The following is a 14,626-nucleotide window of genomic DNA, read 5'->3' as shown; positions in this document are numbered from 1 at the left end:
CTGTTACTCTGAAACCTGTCATTAAGTGAACTTTATTATTATTTTTAAGACAAGAGGGAATTTAATCTTAAAAGCATAGAAGATGGGAGGAATTCAAGAGACAGGTATGGAGATTGGAATCTCTGATAGAGCTGAAAACGATGCATCTCATTTGGTGGCAGTACCCTAATTTCATCCGATTAAAAGGTCAACTTGATTTAAAGTATTTATACATGAAGGAAAACAGACAGAGGCTTGACAGATTTCCCTAACCGCCCAGGGATCAGTTGCCAGCAAACCCATTGTGGTCATTACTTTCCTTGCCTCTTTAACAGACGCTTCTTGTTTACAGCTGCAACATTAAATTGTGGCCATAAAACATTTCACTATGGGCCCTGCCAGCTGATGAGCCAATTTAAAAGCATGCGGACTGCATTGCATGCATTTCTGTCTGCATAGGGAAGTAGAAGATTTTGAATGTCACCCAGGCCTACCAGAGGGGAAGCGGGAAGATGGATTATGCTGGCAGCAATCCAGCCATCTGGTCACCTGCCAGCACTAATGTTTAGTTTCTCAGCCTCCCACTTGTCTTAAATAATGCTGACCTACAGGATACGGGATGAGAAAGGTCACGCGGCTCATTCTTCCCGCCATTCCTCAAGCTAAAATTAAGCTCTCCGAGGTGTTATAACTACATATAGTTAGCGGTGACGGGCAATATTTACAAACTCTAGGCAGAATCCTTCCCTGATGTGCAAGAAGATGCTCTGGGGGAAACGTCTTTCCTTCCCACAAACGGCAGCTGTGCAATCTCTCTGCCGCATCACACGTGTGCTACCAGTGACGGAGCGCCCCATCCCCAGCAGGGTCTAACGCACGTGGCCAGTTAGTGCACGTGTTGCCATCAGCAGTGAGCCTTGGCTAGGAGCCACATGCTGCTCTCATCCAGAGAAACAGCAAACGTCACCCCCACAGCGCTTCCAGCAAGGAGGCACAGGGTAAAATCTCTGCTTCCCGCCACTGTGCTCAGCGAGGGCAGGGTATTCCTTCCCTTGTTAGGTCTGCGAAAGCTCAACCGGTGGATAAGGTGGTTGGTTGGGTTTCTCCCTGTGGAGCTCTATTGCTGTGCCTTTGGGGCAGAGGACAGGTATGTAGCAAGGCCACGTGCATTGAGGCAGCACCTGGTGACAAAGTCAGCAGACTTTCAGGGCTCTGCAGAAGCCCCGGTAGGGTCATTGGAAGAAGGGTGGCCGTTGTGCCTGAAGTACAGTCCTGGGAGCCAGGTGAGCTGGCTTCTGTTCCCAGCACTGCCTCCAGTTTGACTAAATCAGTTCCTTAATTTCTGTGTTTCAGTTTCCCCATTTGTGAAAGAGAGTTACCAATAACACTTAGCTCCTCTTAGGAACTCAAACCACTTTACAAAAGGGGGTAAGTAACGCTGTCCTATTTTACTGTTAGGGAGACAAGCACTTGGGGGGGATGTTAAGTGACTCAGTCAAGGCCATGCAGCAAGTTAGTGTCAGAGGCAGAAACAATATGGGTCTCCTGAATCCCATTCCAGTGGCATATCCAGGGAATCCCTCTGCTTCACTCAGAGCTAACAATTCCTTACCTTACAGAGAGATTGTGAGGTTTAATTAATATCCAGGAAGTGCTGGGAGATCCTTGGACAGAAGGAGCTATGGAAATGCTGGGTTTTATTATTTCTTTTCTTTAATTCAGTGGCTGTACGAGTCCCAGTCTGCACTGGATCCCCAGGAAGGCAGCAATTACAGTTCGCCTGCATGAGGCCTCATTTGTATTTGAGCAAACAAGCCTTCCAGTCGCAACCAACCCCAGCTACGAGAACCTATCCTATGATCTGAGCCTCTTGTGGTGCATACTGGGAGCTGTCTGATCACCAAAAACAGCTTGGTGCTAGCTCAGTCTCCCTGCAATATTTATATGCTGAAATATTCAGGCTACAGAGATGAGCATCCCTGAGGCCTGTTCTCTGCAATTAGCTAATTGAGTGCTTTGACAAGAGTCATCTTTGCTGTTTCCTGGATCTCCTTTTTAATAATCCAACTTTACATTAACATCAAATTGTGGGGGAGGGGGGAACAGGGAGTTTAATCAGAGATGTTCCTTTTTGGCCCTGGTCACGCAGCGGACATGCCTTTCAGTGTCCCAGGCAGCAGCGACTCTACGCCCTTTGGCCTCCCTTGGGGCTAACGCCCAACGACAGTTCAGAGGCAGTTCAGGGAGGCACTCCCAGCCCAGGACACTGGAGTTTACTCAGGCTCGGTACCTTGACAGAAGGGAGCTGCCCTCGGGAGGGCGACACAGGTGGGACAGGACTGGTGGTGACCAGTTCAGGGCAGTGAGCTCCGGGGAAGTCGCCCTCTGTGGTTCCTGCTCTTTGTTCAGCGTTTTGGGGCTTGCTGTATGTATGGAGTGTGCAGCTAGAGACATTTGCCAAACTGGTGCCAGTCTGGACATATGCAGAATCCCTGCCACAGAAGTTAACCCAGAGAGGGCACCTTGTGCTCAGCCCTGAGCCCCTGGTGAGCTTCTCTCTGGCCCTGGGGCATCTCTGTGTTAGATTTCAGTCTCCTGTGACAGAGCTGCTGGCTGACAAAAATAGTTAGCTGAGGCCTCCTCCTCACCTGAAAAAAGAGCACAGCTTCTTTGATGGGAATGAAGCAACATGTGAGGGCCTCCAACAAACAGCTGGCGTAGCAGTGGCTTGGGTTGGCTTCACTCTCCAGCACTTAGTTTTCCTATTCTGGGTTGGATAGTTGAGCCCACATCCCATTGCCTGCTAATTCCCCACTTTCCAGGGGGAAGTCCAAAGTCTTCTCCCAACAGTGCAGGGCTCACCCCTTTTTCCGGGGGCTCATGAGTCTTTTTCCTCAGTCCTTTGGCAGAAACCCACATGCAGCTCCAGGTCTTCCCCTCCAGTTTCTGGCTGTCTAGCCCAAAACACCACCATCTCCCCGGGATACTTTCCCCAGCCTTTTGGCTGACTCTTCAGACTTCTTCCCACGCACTTCCAACCCCCCTTCTGAACTGTTTGCCTGGAGAGTCTCTACAGTAGGCCCCGTTCCCTTCCAATAAAGAAATCCACAATAGATCTTATGTCTTCCATACATGGATGGCCACTCTCTTACAGGGAAAAAGAAGCTATTTTATCTCTCTTTTTCCCCAGCATGCATTTCAGCCAACCTAGACCTCCCAAAATCCCTCTGGACTAAAAGTCACAGAAAGCTTTGGTTCTGGGCTGAACTGTGAACAGGACCAGAGCTGGACCTTGAACCCCTCTTACCCGCTCACCCTTTGACAGATGGGAGAAGAAATATCCTGCTTCTCCTACCCCACTTCAGGAAGGAGAGAGACAAATCCTGGTCCCAGCTGCTAATCCATGCAAGAGTAACCATGCTCGTTAAGATTTTACACTGGATTAAAAATAGCCCAGTTTTAAACTTCCACTTTGTGAACTCTGGAACTGAAGGAAAATTAGGTGCATGAATTAAATGAGGGTGACCCAGGGCTACTTACCTCTTTATAGAGCCACTAATCTCCTTTCTTGCTTCATGAATCTTGGTATGCTCCTTCTGTTAGAGTCCTACAGAATATTATAGTTCTATGATAACAATCACTAATACAGTTAATAGCAATTCAGCTCCTAGTAAGTTTCTACAGAAACCACTCTGAAAGCCTATACAATTTGAGAGAGTAAGATCCTCTCTCTAGCTTTTTTTAAAAAAAATGTCCTATGGGATTTAATAAAGAATAAATCCCTGATATTGACATCTATAGGATGGTCCAGAAAACCTACAGAAATTATCTCATGCTCTATTAAGTTCACTAGTTCAATGTTCAAGCAATTCCAATGGATTGGAAGGGAGGAGGGATAGGCTGAGGAGGGGTCGTGGAGGGGCTGGACAGTGCATTAAAGGGCATCTGGGTGGGAAAAAAGATCAGATCATTTAATTTTAAAATGAAAAGACCAAACTGAACCTTGCCCCAATTCTGCCACAATCAGTGGACTGGCCCCTGCTAACGCCAGGCCAACAGTATCCATTCTGTGAAATGCAGCAAAGATGGAACACATGGTAAATTGGCAGTGGACCATTTTGCCCCCATCCTTAATTATCAGGAAAATTGTAGCCAGGGCAATCATTCCCCACTGCAGATCATGCAGAAAGCAACAGTGGCCTGATAGGGTAGGGAAAGGGCCTCTGGCCTTTCTATTCCATTCAATATATGTTTCTTATTCCACGCTCATCACTATCATATCTGAATGCCTTCCAGTAGTGCAAAGTGACTAACACCTGTAACATCTGCCTAAGCAGGTACCAGGATAATAGTCTTGGGGTGACTTCCTCCCAGTCACAGACCCTGCAGAAAGATCCTTTCATGGCCTAACATGCTGTACAGAACAATTGGCTAATGTCTCTGGCTCTGAGAAACAACCAAATTGATATTCTCCTCACTCTCTGTTGACCAGAAGGGTGGCGGCTGCTTGCTGGGGCAATGCAACCAGACACCAAGGGTATGTCTACACAACAATTAAACATCTGTGGCTGGCCCAGGTCAGCAGACTCAGGCTGTTGGACTGTAAAATTGGTGTCTCGACGTTCAGGCTCAGGCAAGTGGAGAGGGTGCCAGAGCCCAGGCTCCAGACGAAGCTCGAACGTCTACACTGCAATTTACAGCCTCTGTAGCCTGAGACCCACGAGCCCAAGCCAGCTGAGTTGGTGCCGCCATGGGTGTTCAGTTGCTGTGTAGATATACCCAAAGATCATTGGGAAACTGGCTGAGGTGCTGCTAAAGAGAGGCAGGGTTAGGAACCACTTCATTTTCTGCCCCTATTTGACTTCTCTCCACATCATCATGGCAGCCCTTGGTCATGGCAATTCCCCCTCCAGCCATCCATTCTGCTTTTCAAAGGGTCTCATCAAATAAGGGCTGTAAACAGGTCCTTCCAGAGCCCATGGCACCAGGGGCCAAAATTCCGTGTTCTTTTTGCCTGTCTTCTCTAACAGCGGTGCCCTCACTTCCCTTCTTCACTGCCAACTCTGTTCACCAGGGGTGGTGGCTCACTTCACATCTGGAGAAGAGCTAGGAGCAAAGGGATGATATTATGCAAAGTAAAATTCAGGCTGCAAGAAACCAGTAAGCCCTACTGCCAGTGAGACCTCTGAGGCTGGGGGATTGTCCCTAGCCCAGGAAAGTGGTGGAAGCACTGAACTGTGGGACTTTGAACCCAGACTGGACAAAACACTGGCGAACATACTGTAAGGAGCATCCTGCACTGGCAGGGAGATGGACAGGGGCCCTAGCAAGTCTCTTCCATCTGTTAACTTCAGTATCCAACCACACTGGATATTCCTGCTGAAATAAGCACTGAAATAGTTGGCCGTGTTCAGATTTCAATAATTGTTAGGCTTCAGGGTTAACACCCAGTGCGGTGAATGAGGACAGTTCACACGCCTCCTAGCACTATTGCTTCAGGCTGTGTCTCCGCAGGCTCACTGAAGAGCACCGCATCTCTTCCACCTTTGCAAGGGTTCCTTCACAGATAAGGACTGAAAACTCAAGTTGTGCAGAAAGCCAGGAGGCCGCTGGAGAAGTGCCAGAACCTGGCCTATTCCTCCTTGCATGGAGTCCTGACCATCACTCAGAATAGTAGATGTCCTCCCCCTCCGCCCGCATGGCCTGATGTCCATGAAAGCGGAGGACAGAGCCGCCTAACCGCTCAAAGGGCTTCCACCCAACTCTCTCATCCTGAGCCCTGTCTCACTTTGGCCCAGGTCTTTTGGGGCTCCATTAGCCTGGTGAGCAGGGAATGCTCAGGAAGGAGAATATGCCTGACAGGTGGTGGTTACAGCAGCTTGAAACAGGAGGGGGCATTCTTCTGCTTTTAACAGAGGAGAGGGAGCTATGCTTCCCCTTACTGTAATCCTTGCACCTAGGAGGGAACTGATAAGGGCCAGGCTTCCAGCTCCTTGGATAGTCAAGCAGTTGCCCTTGCGAGAGGAAGGACAGTCAAGTGGTTAGGGCTCTCACCTAGGATTTGGAAGAGCCGGGTTCAACTTGCTGCTCTGCCACAGACTTCCTGTGTGACCTTGGGAAGGCATGTAGCTGTTCCGTGCCTCAATTTCCCATCTGTAAAATGGGGATAATAGCACTGCCCTACCTTACATGGGTGGTAGGACAGCAAAGACATTCAAGATTGCAAAGGGCTATATAAGCCCTATGTATCGATAGTCCTTAGTGGTGGCATGGCAAATGCCTTCTAAAATCCCCTCTCTCCATTCTGTGTGTCCCAAGGCTGATTTGTACATTGCTCTCTTGGGTTTGTGTGGAATCTCTTGGGTTTGTGTGGAATTTGTCCTACTGGCCTCAGCCCTACAAATCCTCTTCATTTCGAGCTAGAGTCCATGCCTGCAAAGACAATGAGAGTTTTGCCATTGACTTCAGTTGGTGTAGAATTGGGCCCTTTCTGTCCACAGAGCAGCTGCCCCATGGATTATCATCTTAACCAGACAGCATGGGACCAATGGCTTGGCTTGACCATCTCTTTGACTGGAATAGACGTGGAGGGAGCTCAGCACCATGATTTCCCCTCCCAATCATAGGACATAGCCTTTCATTAACCTTACATGTCTAGGGTAGTCTGTGATGGGGATGATTGACCTCTTGGCCTCAACAAAATGTAACAAAGTCTGGTTACATTTCATCTGTGTCTTGGTTACATTCTGTAGCATCTATTACCATGGCAGTTAGGCACTGATTGGCTGTTTCTTGACTTAATGAGATACACACATCTACATACATGTCCTAGCTCCTTCCCCTATGCACCAACCACACTGAGATTGACTCCACCCACCAGCACCTAGCACTGCCCAGAAGTGTATGCAAACACCCCCCTTCTGTCCTCCTCCTGGCTCTAAGGAGAGCTCTGCCTCTAGGAAGGCTCTACTCCCTTCCTCTCTTCCACGAGGGGCCAGCAGTCAAATTCAGACACTTTCCCACACAGGATGCTTGTTTGACATGTTCATTTTATGCCTGTATGAAACATGCCCTGTTGCAGGCTGGGGCCACCACCCCACACAGACAATGGGGAAAGGCGAAACCTAGTCAGTGTGACTAAAGGGTGGGATCCCGAGCCCTAGGGCTGCATTTCTCCCCAACCCAGACCCATGCATTGAAACGACCCCAATTTCACATTCTGAGTCGACACTGCCTTTTCCTGGCCTTTCGGGGAAGAGGAGAATGTGTGGCCAATTTAAATGGCCTTGCCTCCCATTTCTGCTCCTCAGGCTATTTTCCACACTGGCTGAGTTTATAGCTTTCTGAGTCTTTATTTCTCTCTCTCCGAGGCTGTCCCTGACTCCACAGCCTTTGTTCTTGACTTAAAAGAGAATTAAGATTTCCTTGCTGCAGGTGAGAGCTTATAGATAAAAACGGGGAGGCTATTTAAGACCTATATTAAGGAATAGGATTTTAAACACAATACATGCCATCCATGTGCTCCTGTTAGCCACTGGGAATGCTCCACTTTTCTGGGGAGGGCCATGCAGACTCAGTACGTGCACAAAATAAACCCTTTTAACCTCAAAGATAAACACCCCCAGGATTGCAGGGATGGGAATTCAGAGAGGAAAGAGGCAGATACCAAGTTATCAGACTTTTTGTCCTATTTTTCATTCTGAAGGCATCAGCTTTAGGATGAAATCCTGGCCCTAGTGAAATCAATGGCAAAACGTGCATTGACTTCAGAAGGGCCAAGATTTCACACTTAGGGTGCTTATGGGGCCCGATCCTGCAAAGTTCTGAGCAAACTCTTATTATTTAATAATAAGATAGCACCTAAGGGGCCCCAAGCCCATTGGGGGCTCCATTGCAATGTACAAACATAGAAAAGAGACACGATCACTGTCCTGAAGGTCTTGCAATCTAAAGACACAGCCAGATGGAGGGCAGGGAATGGGGATAAAGCAGATGAGGAAGTGGCCCTGTGAAAAAATGGGCCTGGTTTGATTAATTATATAGTTGTAGGGTTTTTAAGTGGCATTAGAAGTCGGGGGGGGGGAGGGGAGGAAGAGGGTGAAGAGAAACAGTCAGAGCTCGTCACCTGTCTGGCCATAACCAGCAAGCTGGGAGTTGTAGGGCTCCTGAGAGGTGAGTCTTAAGAAGGGATTGGATGGGAAGGAAGAGAAGGCAGTGGCTGTTCGGGTTTTCTCAGGGAGTGTTTCCAGGCAGCAGGAGAGAAAGCTCTTCTCCCACTGATTTCAGGATCTCGTAGCTCAAGGTTAAGGCTACAGTGTTGTCATGGAGGTTGCAGAAGTCACGAAATCCATGACTTCCAAAGACCTCCGTGACTGCAGCCCCAGGGGCTGGGAGCTGCAGGGTCCCGCCTGCTTGCGCAGTGGCAGGGAGCTGTGAGGTACCCCTGCCACCTGAGGCAGTGGGCCTCCAAGCTCCGGGCTGCCATGGGCAGTGGGGTAACCCACAGTTCCCGGCCGCTGCGGGTGACAGGGGGATCCCCGCAGCCCTTGGCTGCTGCTATGGTGGGTAGGGGGACCCCAGCAGCTCCCCACCTTTGGGAAGGGGGCAGGGGGACCCTGGAGTTCCCCGCCACCATGGGAGACAGGGGGACCCTGGAGCTCTGAGCCCCCATGGGGGGAGGGGGCCGTGGAGCTCCCAGCCACTCCACAGCTGCCCAGTCCCTTCCCATTTTATCATGGGTATTTTTAGTAAAAGTCAGGGACAGGCCATGGGCTTCCATGAATTTTTCTTTATTTCCTGTGACCTGTCTGTGGCTTTTACTAAAAATATCCATGACAAAAATCTTAGCCTTACTCCTGGTCAGTAAAGCGACTGTAAAACATTGCACCTTCTGATTCTGCACATCAGCCCCCTGATTGTCGTCAGAGTCACATCTGCTGACTTCAGTCATTCGGTGTACATTGTTACTGCTTTTTATGCCCATTTGCCCTGCAGAGCCAGCACAGCTAATGAATCTAGCCTGGAACTGAATTCTAGTCGGCTCACAACTCAGTGCCACTGTTAAATAAATGTGAACTGCAAAATCTTTATTACTGGTGAAGATGATTCTGCCCAGCGTGACTTTCAGATCCCTGAGAATTTGCAGGGCTGGCAGTGAAATCCCATCTTTCTACTTATAAATTGATCGACTTTGCTGTTGGGTACATCTGTATTGCAGTCAGGACATAAGTGCCCGCGTAGCTGAGCTAGTTTTGATGGAGCTAACTCACTGAAAACAGCAGTGTTGCTGCACAGACACGAGGGACAGCTTGGACTAGCCACCTGAGTACATATGTAGGGCCAAGGCTGGGATTGTACTCGTATTGTTGGCCGTGGCAACATTGCTATTTTTAAACGAGCTAGCTTGACCTGCCTTACATGAACATGGAGGTATACCTACATGTACTGCAGTCCTGCCTCTTGACTGCTGAATGGACACACCCTTCTCAGAGAGAAGAGGAAAGACGAATGCCCACGGGTATAGGAGGCTGCAGATATAAAAACAGCCTGAATCAATAACTATCAAGTTATTCTAAAATTGTTTTTGTCCCATGATTTTTTGCATTCTGTTAATTACAACCTGTAAAACCTTTTCTCCTGCTAATTATGGCAGTTCCACCTAGCAAACAGCATTTCTGTTCCCCTGTCTGAGCCCTGTGTTTTGAACAGGACTCAGACACTCATAGAGGGTTTTTTTTAACAGCAACTTCAACTTACATTGCACCTTATATCAAACTCTTTCCCCCTGTGAGCCAGCACCAGCCTGCATCTGCAGAGAGCAATCTGCCACTTAACTGATGCTCTGGGAACCTTGTCTGTGTAGTTTGGGAGCTTGTCTGTGCACCTTTTTAACGTGCGGGAATGCCATCACACACGTTAAATCCTCACCCCAAGCTCACAGACCCAGCAAGCACTTTGAGCATAGCTAAGAATGGGCCCGAACTGCACACCAGACCAAAACCCTGCCACGTGTTGGGGAACTCCACGCCTGGTCTAAATCCCAGGGCTCAGGCCTGTCTCTAAAATGGAGGGGAGCCAGAATCTCACCCCAGCCCCCACTTTAGCTTTGGGGCTATTTGGTTCCAGAGCTGAGCTCAGCTGCCCAGCCCCATTCCACAGCATGACATTTCTGTAAAGGTGGGACTGTCGTCCTCCCCGTGCACACATCAGCTGCATTCCCAGGCCGGACAGTAAAACAGCATCTGCACTAATGACAACAAATGGCCAAACAATAGATACGAACAGATTTATTAGTCCCTTAGTGTGGTAATAAAGGGCTAGACTGTCACTTCAGGCACAGCCCTGAGCAAACTACAACAGCCCAAGGAGTAGCCGTAGACACAACTCCTCCCCTGCTTCCCCTTGGCCTGTACTACCAATAAAGGACTACTTTCCCATCCCCTGGGCTCGGTTAGCTACGCAGCAGGCTCGTGCGCACTGGTGTGGGGAACCAAAGCTTTCCCGCTCCCTGCCCCTTCTCACCCACCCCCTGCCCTTCTGCTCCAGGATGAAAGCAAATAATCCAGTTTATGTTCACAAACCTGGATCACAGAGTGTAACCCCTGAAAGGGCATCGGAGGGATTCTTACTCCCTTGTGCCAGTGTCTAGTCCTATGCAAACACACCATCCCAGTGAGTGGGTGAGATCAGAGAGCTGGTAAATTATTTTAATGGGATAAAAACTGAGGTCAGAGGTTCCTGTTTTCCTCTGCTGCTCTGGTGGGAAATCTCTGCTGCGTGTTTGTAAATCTCTAGCGTGGGGGCTAGGTGGATAGTGGGTTACTGTACTTGCTCTTCTGGAGAAAGCAACATGGGGCCTGATTCTGATCTCATCATTGCGGGGGGAAAACCCATGCATCTCCATTCATTTCAATTAAATGACTTTGGATTAGGGATCTGATCCACTGCCCGCTCAAGCCAATGGGAGAATCTCCGGTGACATTAGTGGTGTTGGATCAGGCCCTACGTCAGGTGGAGGCTGGGCCCCGGGGGGGAGTCTCAGGTCACAGGGTGAGTGAGTGGACGATTTCATCCCAAGCCCCATTTGTTCACATCACAAAGCCATCACGCACACTGGCGTATTGATCGTGCTGGCAGCTTCTTTTCTTGGCAGCCAGGGTCCCAACATAGCAGTTCTTCAGGTCAAGAGGGAGGTGCATGGGCTGAGGCGTGCAGGGGAAGGAGTGAACTAACTGCAAGTGTGTGCTCTGTGTCTCTGATTCTCATGAGCACCTAAGTCACTCAACGATGTTTTTAAAGACAACTTGCTACAATGTTATATGTAAATTGTATTACATCTATGTAGCTGATTTATCAAAATGTTCAACCCCAAAGAACCTGATAACAGCGGCATCTTTTGGGTCCCTAGTTGCCTGCCAATGGCAGTAGAAAGAAAATCCTGATACATACAAATGTGGGCCTGCTCCCGCTTCCAGTGAAGTCTGGCCTTTGTCTTGGCCCTAAATACATTATAAATCCCAAGCCCTGTGTCCAGAATTAATACCACATAGGTTTTTTCAGTCATGTGGAACAATATCAGAAACAACAGAGAGAGCGCGGTGAGGCCGTCCTATCCAACCCTCCTCCTAATGCAGGATTGATCCCCATGCTGCTGGAGCAACCAGAGTGTGCTAGCTTTAAATGACTCAAGCGATGGGAATTTCCATCACGTCCCTTGGGAGAATACGTCACAGTCAAATTGAGGTTAGGAAATTTTTCTTGCTGTTAAGCCTGAAATTTCCTTTGCTCCATTTCCTCTCCGTTCCCCCTCGTTAAGCCCTCAGCGTCCACTCTAAATAGCTCTCCTCCCATCCGGATACATTTGCCTTTCTAATGCTTACCCTTTGGGCCTGATCATCAGCCTGGTGTCAATCGGTGTAGCTCCATGGATGTCGATTTACACCTGCTGAGGATTTGCCCATTGTATCCCCCTCAGATGTCATTTAGCCCAGTTACACATAGCTAATTCTTGGCAGTTAGTCCCACTTCCCCTCACCCCCAGCCCCTGAATGATTTCTGTTGCTCTGCTTTGAATCCCCTCCAGTTTGCTGGATAAATCAGTCATTTACAATGTGACGTGTCTCTTGGTGCCAGGCCCTACTGTAAAAAACCATGTTGGTGGAACATTCTAACCTTTATTCCCTCTGAGGAACAAATACTGCCCTAGCTATTGCTAGCTGCATCCCCTCATTAGCACGCACACTCCTGTGTTACACATGCTTGCCTTGCTTGGGGGGGTTCCTTTATTACTGCTGAGTGATGCAGGGTCATGGGGCCTGATCCTGCTGAGGTTCTGAGCCTGTTCCGCTTTCCCTGAAGCCAGTCAGAGAGGAGGGCACTCAGCATTTTAGCAGGATGTATTGAGCATCTCACAGGATCTGGCTCTCAGTGGGCAAAAGCACATTAAATGACTCCTTGTTGACATGACAATATTGACTGAGAGCCCCTGGAGTTGTGGGAATTCAAGGGAAGCCAGCAAAAATAAAATCAGGACAGCAGATCCCTTGGGGAAGTGTGAGTTTGCCCATAAGTGGGCAGTGTGTGACATTCTGAACCCCTCTGATGGCACTTGGAACTTTCCAATCCATTATCCCTTCAAAGGAGTATTACAATATTCTACAGGAATGGCCCAAACACTTCATCTGACAGAAGGGGGAGTTCAGAGGCATGGGATTGCTACTAGGTTCTCTTTCTAGAATGGATTTACTTCTTTTTGCAGATTCACTTTAACAATTCTTTTCACACAGAGGGTGAGATCCTGGCACCTAGGAAGTCACTAGAAGTTTTGGCATTGACTTCAAGAGGGCTAGGATTTCACCCACGCTCTCCAGCTGCTTATTTTGCTAGGGCCAATTGAAAATGGTCACTAAAGTGTCAGCTGGAAAGTCCCTGCCTTCCCAGATCCACTTCAAGACTGAAGCTGCTGTTATATATAATCTGTCACTTCAGTTTCCAGAGACTTTGAAGTGCAGTTCTGCTCTGAAAAGTGAAAAGTGTAAAGATGGTATCATAGTTTTTTCCCCCCCACCTTTTTACTTTGCAATGCGTCATGTATGCACAATACAGTTAAATGTAATCTCAAACTTTAACCCACTTAATATTGTTCATGTTAGGGTGGAGGCTTCCTCTGATATTGTTAGTGTTTGAGCTGAACCAGTCAGATTTTGTTTCCCTAGGCCACTGAGTCTCAGCACCAACCCCCTTTCACCTTTCATCCTCTACAAACCCATACCGAATTTCATTCGTCATTAAGGTTCAGAAAAGGAAGGCTAATGCTCAGGTTGAACGGCCAGTAAATGGGTTGTAAGAATTCAACAGAAGGAAGCCAGCTCTCTAAATATCCGTTCTCTCTTTGGCCTTGTCTTCACTGGGGAAAAAGGTGTGTTCTTAACTCATGTAATCAAATCCTGGTGAAGATAAGGCAGGGTATAGGTTTCACCTGAGTTGTTAGGTTGAGATAGACAGTTGGCTTTCCTCCTATTCCTTACTTTGATCTTTTAGTACGTGTGAAAACTACAAACTTCCTTGTCTTTGTGAGGATTTTACTTCATGGTAGTTAACATGAGTTAAGAACTCACCTTTTTTCATAGCAAAGATGCACCCTTTGTTCATGCCTGGGTGTCGGGGGGGAGGCGTCAGTGTGGGTAGGGTCTTGTTTAGCTGGGGAAATCTACCAGCAGAACTATACCGGTATAGTTATACTGCTGTTCCTGAATAAGAAATTCTGCATGGGGAGTTATACAGTACAACAACAGCACTATAAGTATACCGATACAGTTCTGCCAGTAAATTTCCCTGTGTAGACAAGCTCTAGCTGATGTGTTTGCTTTACATTCACTATATATTTTCAAGTTTCAAAGTAACAGCCATGTTAGTCTATATTCGCAAAAAGAAAAGGAGTACTTGTGGCACCTTAGAGACTAACCAATTTATTTGAGCCGTTCTGTACCACGTGGACATAGACACAGGGAGTCTTTGTCCCCAGTTCCTATCTTATAGAGATCTTGCAGCCAGAGATAAATGTGTTCTTAATGTGCTATTGAGTCTGAAAGCACTGTATATCAAGGGCAAATCCCAGGAGCAAAATTAGTCAGTTTCTGCTACATTACATATGGTTATTAATCAAATTTATTGTGTAATCAATGTCCAGAGTTCCCAAAGGTGAGGATTCTCCTTCAGATGTGGAAGAAACTGACTTGCTCATTGCATCCTTTCTAACAGATGGTCAGTTTTTTAATCTCTTTGCTCTAGTTTTAAACCCTGGACCACTCAAGTTAGTTACTTTTCCTAGCTGACCACAAACTGAGGAGACTGCTCTTCTAATCCAGAGGATTTGCATCCTTTTCCTGCATCTCTGTCCCAATTAGCCATAAGGTTGGTTTTTCCTTCATAGCTGCTGTAATCAGGACCTCATGGATAGTTTAAAGTGGTCCTTTGCTGTGAGGGAGGTCTATTAATTGCTTTCTTTTTGGCAGCCTGTAAGGTGTAATGTCAAATTTATAGGTATTGATAAAATAGGAATGTTGGAAACTTAAATTTAATTTTAGCTGCTAGCGTGTCATGGAGTCAGCTGATTCACTGTTTTTGTAGCCTGAAACCTGGAAAAACT

At 47.8% G+C, this 14,626-nt stretch overlaps 1 protein-coding gene across 2 annotated transcripts in view; it reads left to right on the top strand.

The window, feature by feature from the left end:
• Positions 1-14,626, top strand: part of LOC125644636 (uncharacterized) — an 89,970-nt gene that overhangs the window by 44,044 nt on the left and 31,300 nt on the right. The gene's annotated exons all lie outside the window — the stretch shown is intronic.

Source organism: Caretta caretta, chromosome 11 (genome assembly GCF_965140235.1).
Source record: "Caretta caretta isolate rCarCar2 chromosome 11, rCarCar1.hap1, whole genome shotgun sequence".
Classification (NCBI taxonomy): Eukaryota; Metazoa; Chordata; order Testudines; family Cheloniidae; genus Caretta; species Caretta caretta.
Note: the sequence above shows the minus strand (reverse complement) of the source record. Positions and strands in the feature narration are given on the sequence as shown.